The sequence below is a fragment of the Neolamprologus multifasciatus genome, chromosome 23 (assembly GCF_963576455.1).
Source record: "Neolamprologus multifasciatus chromosome 23, fNeoMul1.2, whole genome shotgun sequence".
Taxonomy (NCBI): Eukaryota; Metazoa; Chordata; class Actinopteri; order Cichliformes; family Cichlidae; genus Neolamprologus; species Neolamprologus multifasciatus.
In genome coordinates this window covers 7,753,573-7,765,660 of record NC_140460.1, presented here as the reverse complement: position 1 = coordinate 7,765,660, position 12,088 = coordinate 7,753,573, and the positions used below count along the sequence as shown (strand labels likewise).

The window sequence follows — 12,088 nt, the reverse complement described above, 5'->3', positions numbered from 1 at the left end:
GGCCGACTTCTAATTGGCCACCATGGTCACCACCCATCTTGAGGAGTTTGCCCCCTCACATATACTAATGTGACACAAACAGGACTTTAATATCACCAACCATTCCCATTTTATCACGGTGTATCCATATAAATGGCCCACCCTGTACATTAATCAATATTTGTTTGGTGAAAAATATCAGTAATTAAGACAAAAAAAAAGAGAGCAGCCTTCATCATTTGTATGTGGTGTAAACTCAAAAGAGAGGGAGAGAGTTATAGTTAATAGTTAACAGTACACATTTACTGGTTGTAATATATCAATGAAGCTTTGTTTTAGACAGTAGGTAAAATGAGCAATTTAATGAAACGTATCACAATTACCTGTGTAAAAAGAAGACAAATAATCAAAATGTTAATTAACAGTGAAAATAATGACTAAAAATATCCCCATATTAATTATTATGTAAAGAGAAAAATTCTCCTATAATAAAGAGAAGTATACTCTGCCAATACTGTAAACATCTCTTCTCCAGAAAGAAGACAGTATATGTGTTCACTGACGCAACTAACACAACATACTCCAGCACCATAATTGATGTTTCTACTGCAGTGCATTTCACTTAAACACTCCTTTGGATCAGTCTGAAAATTAAAAAAACAACCAAAAAACAATTAGCGTGCATATTTATTGCTGCACCAACATTATTTCTAAACGTCTATCTCGGAGGGAAGCCAACCTTTTCTGTTTTCTATTAACAGGTTTTGTTCTGCTCCAATAGTAATTTTTTAAAAGTCAATGCTGGTCCAAGGTTTCCAGAGCAGAAAGTTCTCAAACTTATAAACAGTTCTCACAAGTAGAAATGTACAAAGCACTCAAGGTTAAACAATTATTGCATTACATTTAGAGAATGGACCAGACGCAGACTGCAACTGGACAATTTGCAGTATTCTTTTTTTGTACCGATACCAGCACCTCTCAAAATTTATTTTGCGGGCTCGCTGTGTCGCAGATTTTCTTTGTGCAATTATGCACAAAAAAAATACTTTTAACAGCACATTGTGTTCTGCGTATTGATTGGCTGTAGACCACTGTCAATCAATCTCCTCCATGCCGTGTCTCCTGTACAGTACAGAATGTGTTCTGCTTGTCAAATTTACATAAATCTTCAATTGCTAAAAGTCTGCTTCTGAAGTGCTGTACTGCATGTTTATATGTTTTGTCCCCAACAAACACAACAATTTTGACGAAACGTTTTGCACTGACAAAGGCACCTGCGGTAGCACCAAAAGGGCAGGGGAAGATACTAACCATCTCACAAAAAGTTGGACTTCTGGACATGCTAAAGGAAGGCAGAACTTACCGTATTTTTGGGATTATAAGGCGCATTAAGCGAAGCAAAACAGTCAGATAAGTCATACTTTACTCAACTCATTTTCTTGCTTGCTCTACTTCCATATCATTGATTCATTAATGTTGAATACTCTCTCAGCTGCTCTATTCCCATGTTCTGGACATGAAAACAGGGTTTGATCTTTGTTTCATTCTATAATACTGGACTTATTTTTCTACAAAGGTTTGAACTTTGAGGGTGTTTAAACAAGAGAGAAAAGTGTGAAAATGTTCATGCCTGTCTGAGAAAAGTGTATAAAGTGTGTAGTGAGGGGTCTTACAGCCTTAAAACATCTATAATAATTGTAAAAAATAAAGCTGGCTACTTCACGGATTTCACCTATCGGGGGTTATTTTTAGAACGTATCTCCTGCTACAAACGAGGGACCACTGTATAGCATCATTTTAAGGCTTTTTTAAATGCAACTTCAATATCTGTAAACTCTTTGCCACCTACCTTGGGACATTACAGTTTTCAAAATACATCCAAAAGAAATCTAAACTCATAACCATAAGCTACTAAACTGCATCACTCCCATACACACACCAACACACTTCACGCACACCAGGACCCATGACATTCATAAGAGGAAATGAAAAAGAGCTTTGTCCTGTCCTGGGCACTGCCATGCAAGACAGAGATTGTGTTGAGTCAATGTGATTACCTGGGAGTCACTTTCTGGAGGGAAACGCTGCTGAGTTATCACAGTCTTATTATTCCCAAACTAATATCATAGCCTGCCAATCACTTGCTTGCCTTTCTTAACCACATGCTGACAGGTGTGGTGTTGCACACATACTGTATGAGAGGCATAAACACACATAGACAGGAGTACTTTTAAACCGAAATGCATCCATATAGATCTGCACATGGTGAGAAGTAACAGAATGCGCAGAGAATGAATGAATGCACCCAGACACACGTACAATCACTCAACCACACAGGCTGCAAGCCAGCAGACATTCACACGCAAACTTCCTCTAAGGGCCCCAGGGTGAGGAGAATCGTCCTCTTCATCTGAAGTAGGGAGGAAGCCCATTGGCCAAATTAGATTGTGCCATTTCCTGACGGAGTTAAGCATCAATCTGCAGCACTGTGCAGTGATTCGCAGTGACCTTGGCCTATCACAGCACAGTGTCTGGGAATGCTCAGAGAGGCTCTTAATCAGACCTGGAAGACATGGGGCCTATGATGACATTACTCAGCCTTTATCTCTCTACGCACGTCCCACTGTTTCTCTGTATGTCTGTCTCCCAATCTGCCTATTCCATTCGTTGCCTCTCAGCTCCAGGATGAGGAGGTGGCTCAAATGGATGCTTACTTAACCTGACCTCTGGATGTAATCCTTGTCCATTGATCCAATTCTACGCTGAGCGTTTGCCCTCACAATGCTGACCAAACACATAAAACGTTTGCCCTTTCGTATCAAATCTGACCTATTTCACTCATTCCACTCAACAGGTACATCAACAGGTCAGTTTCTGCATCCCGTCCAGCATCCATCCTCAGACAACACATGCATAAAGGATCATCCCTTAAGAAATACACACTCATCCTCAATCCAGGGCTACTGCATGCCTTATGTGAATGATGAGACTGTGCTGAGATGGAGATAAATGAGCCTTCATTACAGCCATGATAGCACAAAGCAGCACCAGAGAGAGGGATGGAAGAAGAGAAGCTTTCTTTTTTTCATCTCACCCTTCCCTCATTTACCACGACCAAGGTTCTTAACACATAAAAGGACACAAAAGGACACAGTACATTTGATAAATATGTGCATTCATAGAGCCTTCACCTATACATAAATACCATAAAAAAATGTGCATTTATATTGCTTATTTATGCGCCTTCACATGTATTTACAGTTCTTTAAAGCAAACTTCATCCATAGAGTCTATATAGCAAACACCTACGTGGTAAATGGAATTCTCTGTCAGGACCTATCAAGGAAAAGCTTTGCCTTCACATGGATAACACACTTCTGCAAACATACACACATTTATGTACGCATAACTTTCTCATTCCCACAGCCATGCTGCATGCCAAATGAATACAGTAAAAGCATACCGTTTTAGGTACATTTGGCCCATTTGATGATTGAAAGAGATTTGTAAAATCCAAGATATAAAAAGCCTGTCTCTTTGTTGGCAGACAGTGTAAGGAGAATGTAATTACATTTTTCCTCTCTTGGTTTAACAAATGATGTTCTGCTGTACGAAGGGTACAAAGTTATGAGAGCTGCACAGCACCTGTAGGCACATTCAGACACACTTGTACACAGAAAATGTAGCAAAACAAACAATGTGATATTACAGCTGCCAGTACAACACAATAGACCTGTTTTTTTTTTTCACACAAAGTAATATTACCACTCATATCCACTCTACATCAGCGCCAATTTTCACTGTGCCAATTTTGAGCTATAGAAATAGAGGAGCAAGCCAGAATTTTAATAACCTCAAGACTAGCAAAAGCCCATGAGAGTGTACGTATATGTGTAAGTAGATAAGTGTGTGCCGGCTGCTGAGTCACAGATCCGTCTGAGCCAGTTCTCAATAGGTCAAAGTCAAGATGTTACCTAAGAAAGACATGATGGGTTGTCAAAAAGGAAAAAGGAAACGAAATAACAGATACTGAATGAGACCATCCTCAAGGCATGCAGACCAAGCCTTTCATTCTCCCTCATGCACCCACAGTACATGTCCCCTTAGGCCTCAAGTTCAGGCTCTGGCTGTTGAACAAACAAATGCACACACAAAAGAGACACAAAAGAAATTACTGATACACTCGACTGGCTCTAAGCCAACCGAGTGACTTGCATATTCTGTCTTGGATATCCCCACCTAGCTGAGTGTACAATGTAGAAATTTAGTGCTAAAAACGTCCAAAATGAGTGATTTAACTTTTTAAAAAATGAGCTTGGAGAAGAGGTTTTCTCAACATAGGCTCTGCAGCACTGATCCTGTACTGCTCAGGTGCTGCTGAGCAAACATGACAAAATGAATAAAAGGAAGGTGTAGCCAGAAAGAGAAAAAGCAGCACCACTTGGCTATCCATCATGCAGCATTGCACCTTATGACTGAGGTACAGTCACTCCGCTCAACTAATCTGATATCGGCTCAAAATATTTTCAGCTAAATAGCTTTGTATCTTCTTATCTGGCAACAAGTCCTGTGGTGAGACAATACTCTAATACATTTAATCTTTTCATATTGAACACTCCTACCTATCAGTACCCCAAAAAATAACTAATACTATGATATTACTATACAGAAGTACTAAATTACATTAATTAAAAGACGCACAGATGCTCCCAAATATCTGTGAGAGCATACTTCTCTAGCCTGCAACCTTGAGGCAGCGCCCAGCCCAAAGTGATGGATATTCTGATACAGACGTTTTTCTTGCCAGCCAAGTCCAAGCCAGTGAGAAAAAACACACACACAAACACGTCTGTCATCCTCGCTGAGCAATGGCTGGCACAACATACATCTCCCTCTCTCTCCTGCTCCATCCATCTCCAGTATTCTCCATTTATATTTCCTCTGCTCTCCTCATATCAGCATCTCTATATCTGCCTTCTGTAAGGATGTATTCATCTACAACATGTCACAGAAGAATATCTCCCTCTTAATGCTTATCTACTACTCTTACAACTCCTCTCCTGAGCTTTGTACTTCTTACTTGACTTGAACACTTGCACTGAATTTCAGTATGAAAATGACATGCTGCGGCAAAGAAATAAAGTCTATTTAACTCATATAAGGTATCCTCTCTACTTAGTCACTCACAGCCTCCGAATACAAATTCAAACACAGAGCAGACTCTCTCTTACTCATCCCTTTAAGTGCTGACACACACCTGATGGATCCTCCGCTTAGTCCCGTTCCTCCTCCTCTGCTTTGCCACCACACCACGAAGGTCACTCCTGGCCCACTGTCGCTCTTCCTTCTCCTGTTTTCCTCTCCTCTTACTATCTGTCCTTCTCCTCCTCTCTCTGCTTTGGTCAGAAAGAGAGAGAAGAAAATCCTTCCAGAGACAGGAAATCCTCAGCTAGAGACAGAGACACTTAAAGATTGTAAAGCCTAGCTGCCGCTGAAATACACAGGAGCTGCTGACTGACTGAGCTGTTAAAGTGCTGGAGGGAGGCTAGCGTGGCTACGATATGGTCTGCACCACAGCAGTGTACAGACACATGAGCAGCCAGAAAGCTCAGAGAGTCGCTAGCTCAAAGCTCACCGCAGCAGAGCTCCGAGTCAGCAACCTAGCCCCCCACCCTCCCCTCCCGCCTGGCTCACTCTCGCTCTGCCGCTGCCCCCCTCCTTTCCTCTTGCACAGTTACCACATTCCACCTAATAGCAGAATCCTCTCTTCCTCACTTTCTTCTTTATTTAACTAAAGTATACATCACTCTCATCCCCAGCTCAGGCATTTCCCTTCAATCAGACAAAAAAATCCTGCAGCTGAGATGTAGGTAAAATCTTATCTTCTCACTAATATGTCTTCAAGGCAAGATTGTGTTTGTGAACACAGGATGAAAAGGACACCTTAAAAGCACCAAGAAGAAAGTCAAAAACCTGTTTCTCTCTTTTCTTCTTTCAGCTCCTCCCTTTAGGAGTTATCACAGTCGATCATCTGCCTCCATCGTACCCTATCCCCAGCATCCTCTTCTGTCACACCAATCCTCTCCGTGTCCACCTTTACTAGATCCATGAATTTTCTCCATGAATTAACTTTGTCTCTGAACTACTCAACCTGAGTTGTCCCTCTGATGTATTAATTTCTCCTCCTCATTCCCAATAAAAATCTTATCACCTTGACCGTTTTGTAAACCCTCCCCTTTCACTGTTGCTACGATCCTTCAGTCAAATGTGTTTAACTATACATTTTGTTTCTTTTTAAAACAGCAACACGCACCTACCAAGCAATCAACTCATGTGAACATGTCTATAAGACTATTTTCACTCTTTTGCTAAAGGTAAAATAAAGATTAAGTTCAAGTTTGGGAGTTTTAGTCACCTCTTCAAGTGATTTTACGCTCTTACTCTGTTCTCTTTTTCTCTACTATAATGATTACTTGTCAGTGAGTGAAATTTTAGTTGGAATAAAAACCTGCAGACTGTGTGCTGTCTATTGATTGTGAAGTTCTCTGTCTGCCTTTAAAGAAATAAAAAGACATTTCATTTAAACTTGGCCAGTAATCCCTTCAAGTTAGTTTTCTTCCAACTACTATTTTGTAAACATGTTCTGAAAATCTCTTCTTACAACTTGCACTAGTGCATTTGTAATGTGGAATGCTGGATCTTCTTCAGTGTGTCGAAACAGCAACCAATCAACTTCACTTTGGGGAAAAGTAAAAAGTTGAGTGGAGCCAAATTTGGCAAGAAGGTCAGATGGTGAGTGACGGCCAATGGAAGCATGTAATGCCACTTTGAGTTAAAAATGCTCCGTCAGAAGTCTCATAACAATACAGTAAACCCTTTGGGCATGAATTCACGGTACATAACCCAGTGCATGTCAAAAATTGATGAGCATGCTTCTGAATGATGTTTCACTAAAATATTCTGTTTGATCTGACACCAATATCAGCAACAGTCTTAACAGCATTACAGTTGTGTCAAGAAGATGCTGCTAAAAAAGTACTGCCCAAGCAGACTACCTGGAAGAAGAGATCAGCTAGATCTAAATGAGACAAGATTTTTCATTTTTATGGGCATACTTGTAGAACTGTATGATCACAGCTATTTGTCCGTACCCCTAGCTGATTTCTACCAAATATTTGTTATACAAAGACAGAGATACGGACATTAAAAAAAACAAAACAGTTCTGTTCAGCTCAGATTTTTTTTGCTTACCTTTTAACACAAATAAGCAACATACAGATCACAAAAAAAACATACAGTCAAGAAGACAGCAATGAAAGAGGGACACAGTGGCCCCAGATTAATCTAAATCCACACACCACCACCTTCACCCCCACTATTTATCATTTAAAGTATTCATCCTCTCCAAACGTAATGCCCTGACAAAGACAAGCTTATTCAGCCCTCCTTAACACACAGATTAGCCACAGACAGACTACACACACTGAGACCCACATAGTGGAGTGGAAAGAGATGAACACATAAAGAGTGGGAGGGGAAGTCAAGTGGAGCATTGCCCATTGGGGAAAAAAGAGCAATCCAGGAAAAAGAGACTGCAGTCACTGTATCAGAAAGGCTCACTTTGGAGAGGTGTTGGAAAATCAATAATTTACCAAAATTCTGTCTGTTGTTATGACAGACACTAAGCAGTGCAGTACAAAATAATACTGCAATATCTTTTGTTTTTAGAGTCATAATGTCAATTATGACATCATACATTTAACACCATTTGAAGGCAGGAAGCACTATTTGAGGCTTTGAGGACACACAGTGACTACAATTTAATTTAAACCTCAAGTGGTAACATTGTGGTATATGACTTCAGTCTTAAGTAAATTAAATGATGGTTTCTTACTGACTGAAATAGCATTTATTTTGGAAACTAACTGATAGTCGCTCTAGCCAACACAGTGAACACTAATATTTATGCCTAAAAACAGCAGTTCTTTAAACCGGACATCTAGACATCACAGAAAAATTAAGCATGCCATGCTACAAATACTGGCTCGTCTATACATTTGTTCATTTCCTAACATGTCCCAGCCAAGTTGCACACACATGATTTTTGGACAATTTGGGGAGAATTAGGGGAGAGTATTTTCCACAGCTCTCACATGTTGCACACAGTCGGTCCGCTTTAGACAAATTCGCACCACTGGGAATACTATATGCAGTTTAAACAAGGTAGCTGCCTGGGTAGATTGTGCAGGAGGCAGGACACACGGCACCCACTCTCTTAATGTAAATGCACCACTCGGACTATCAGTTGCAATATTCTTCGCAATCTAGCATAACACTGCACTGAACATTTGATCTGTCACAGGCATCTCTGTGGCATAGGTACTACAGACAGAATGAAAGATGGACACAGACATCATGGTGTCAGCCATTGGTTTTTAACTTCAAGCTTCAACCTTAGTGTTTTGGAATCCTTTTTACTTTTTGGCATCATGGACTGCTAAATAACGCTAACTTGGTTGGCAAGCTGCCTTAATCAACTATACAAACAGAAATATGACCTCATTAGTGTTGAGTGACAGACTTATAAATTACTAGATTTAGATATTTCACTCACTAAAACTGCTGCACTTCTTGGACGGTGTAGAGCTCACACTAAGCCATATTATGTACCAGATAATTCCAGATAGAAATGCTCCAAAAGGCACCAACAGCATAAACATAGCAAACAGGTCCAGTATAATAAGTTAATAGTGGAGGCGAAATCTGGGAGAAGCTGATCAGCTTTAGGTATCTGAATTGGCACACCTATCAATATGGCTATCCCCCTAATTCCAGTACCCAGGTGGACTTGTTGTAGTTATAAAAAGTTGTTGTGAAGGGAGAAGCTGCCCATAGAGGCCAAATGAGGCTGTAAATGAGCTTTTTTTTAATGCTGTACAGTTGGGCATTTTAATTTGGGTGTTTATAGAGATTTGGAGTCAGCCTCAGTTGGCACCTAGAGGAACGGCAGTTTTTGCCACTTAAGCATTAGCTTAATTTTTTAGCTCTGGGGATTCCCCCTTTGGTAAGCACTGCAGCGAATGTATGAAAGCAGCTTTTTAGTGTGAAAATGATAATTAAATAAAATGCAAAACATATTTTTACTAGTATTTTGTTTGGGGTTTTTTAAAACATAATTACTTTTTAAAAGCTTTCCGAGCAAGTGAACAGCACCTCTCATCTGTTGTTGGGCTCACATCCGATTGAGTCTCCATATGAAACACTATAAGCAGGGAAAGCCACTTTTCATGGGAGCAGAGAGAAAATAAAAAACTCATAAAGAGTCCATCCCTGAGCTCTGCCGGCTTGTAGAACAAACAGCTAAAAGGATATGAAATAAAGCCTTCACTCAGTCTTCTCTAAAAATTTCTTCCAGCCCTCTCTACCCTTTCTCTGTCTCTCCATCAGTCTGACTGTGCTTTCAACCCTCACTCTCCTCTCTCATCTGAACAAGGACATTCAGTACATCACCACAAAAAAAATGTCATCTCCATCTCTACTCACAGCTGTTGCTATGGTCACAGCAATAAACCTGACTGTGCTGCCTCACTCCAAACTGAATGAGTGCTTATATAGGATGTGCTTTTGCCCTTACATGTGTCAAAACTATGAGAAAACAAACATGCATGCACCAGCATCGTTCTTCGATGGAAACCAAACTGTTATGAGGAACCACTTGAGCAGTCAATTGACAGCTGTCGAGTGTTGCCATAGGGGCAGATTGATAAGCAAGCGTGTTAACTGGCATTTGACATAGAGGAGATAGATTACGTTTAGGTAATGACTAGCTGAGTGGTATTTAGATGTGGAATGCTGTTCCATCTCCCTGGCACTGTCACATGCTCATTAAGAGCATTAGAGCATGTCATTAACATACACACATACGCTCACTAAAGCGTAACATTAAATAGATTTAATTATTTAAGTTTCTGAGTCTCTGAATAACGACAACAAGCTCACAGTCCATTCAACTTCCAAACAAATGACTCGTCAGTACATTTCTAATTAGTGCAGAGAAGAGGAAAAAGATTGGTATTAACCTGGGCTTACTCATTCTGTGTGTGTAAAAATGTGTGAGCATATGTGTGTGTATTCATTCTCAAGTAATTATATTTCCAGGCAGTGCTGAGCAGAGAGGGGCAGGACTGTGTTTATATTCCATTCGGCTTATCACACGTGTCCAATCCTGAGGTAGATCAGATCGAACAGTAAAAGCTCATTAATTACGGATGGTTGCTGAGCGACAGAGAAAAAAGGCAGTGAAGGGGGGGTGAAGAAGCAAGGTGAGGGGACAGATGGGTGAGAAAAAGAGGGTAACGTGCAGTACTGGAATGCTGAAGCTGAGATATAATAATTAGAAATCGTGTTCTCATCGTCCTCTGGTTTGACGAGTCAGCAAGAACCGCTTTGGAGATCAAAGGTTAAATGTTGCCAGTCATCTCTGTTGATGGAGGTAGAGACTAAATGCTGTGTGATCCTTTCCCGCATATGAAGGAGGATCACACAGCATACACTTAAAGAATGTCAGATCTCAAGAAAATGTTGTTATACAGAAAACTGCATTTGTGGAAGATATCCTTGAAATAAAATTTCAGCTGAGTTTCACTATAAGATTATATCTCCCTGTGTGATTATTCTTCTGCAAATTTGCAAAATTATGCAAATTCTTTTCTTAAGAGAACATGATTATCTGAGAAACAGCGATTTGGGAGACCTGTTATGATGCCAGGGATGAACACAGCCTCGTGAAATAAAAAAATCACCACATTCTAATAAGTAATACATTTTAAAATGTGTGTTCAGATTTTTAAAGGATAACTAAATGTTACCTACCATTTTTTACTAAATGCAGCAGTTATTTCAGGTTAAGAATAATACACAGCCTATCAAACCAAATAGGGAAAAGAGACATAGTGTTAATGGTAACCAGGAAAGAAGAAAACACTAATCAATTTTGACTTAAATGATTTATAAGCTTTTTGAATCTGTTGTAATATAATATTTAAAACTCCTTTTCACCTACTGCTTCTGCATATAGGCACAGGCTTACAACATTACAACTTCATTAATGGCTCAATCTAGAGTACCAACACAATCGATATCTTTGCCTCATCGAACACAGCACTACACATATCACTCCCTTGTATTGCAGCTGGTAATAAGACATTACCCAAAAACTATTTGGTTTGCAGGAAGGTAATAAACTGTTTCTTACATATTAGGGTGTTTTTGCTGTATGTGGCTGGAAATAGCAGTCAAAATTACTACGTATCTGAAATTAGCCAAAAGGCAAAGTAATTTTGGTTCTTTACCCTGCAGCAGTTATTTTCTACCTGGTTCTAAATCATGAATTCTGGTCAGTATGAGGATTTCCAACAGCTCTTCCAAACTATCTGTGTATAACTGTCACTGCTTACCAGCCTGACACTATTATATGCCTTTTACTATACAAACTATTCAATAATTTCCTGCTTTTTACACGTTTATTGTTCCACATTATTAATTTATATATTACAGTTTACAGAGGACCTCACACACATGGTAGGAGCAGCACAGTGTAAGAATTAGCAGTAGTTTCCCTGCAGCTGGTCTAATACACACATAGAAACAGACATGTACAAACAAACATTTGGACCCATGTACCTCAATTTTCCATTAGCTGGTCAGACCACCTCCTAAATGAACAAACATAGCAGATGATGAGCTGCTGCAGCAAATGCATATATATACAGCTCGTGAACATGAACACTTTGCGATCACATAAATGGCAGTACATAAACCAATTCCTATTCGTCACACCCACCTACAGACCAGAGATAATCATAAAAAGTAATTGGTACACACTCTTGAATATATTAGTCCTTGATTTGGGCTCCATTGAACTCCCACATATTCATTCCACGAACTGCCAACATGGCAAAGCGTGCTGCTCAACATTTGCATCTTCCACTGAAATTTACCTTAGGATTTTTATATTGCAAAAATATAGATAATAATCATGTATTTTAATGGCTTTAGTGAGTATTGTCTTTTTGCGTCATGTTCTTGTATAAATGGATCTGATATCTTA

General features: G+C 39.7%; 1 protein-coding gene across 6 annotated transcripts in view; it reads right to left on the bottom strand.

Moving 5' to 3' along the window:
• dab1a (DAB adaptor protein 1a) overlaps positions 1 to 5,645 on the bottom strand; it is a 233,661-nt gene extending 228,016 nt beyond the window's left edge. For all 6 annotated transcript variants that reach the window (XM_085152580.1, XM_085152585.1, XM_085152584.1 and 3 more), the window contains exon 1: positions 5,237 to 5,645. The gene's annotated coding sequence lies outside the window, so the exon portion shown is untranslated. The remainder of the gene's footprint in view (positions 1 to 5,236) is intronic.
• Between the last annotated feature and the right edge of the window lie 6,443 nt (positions 5,646 to 12,088).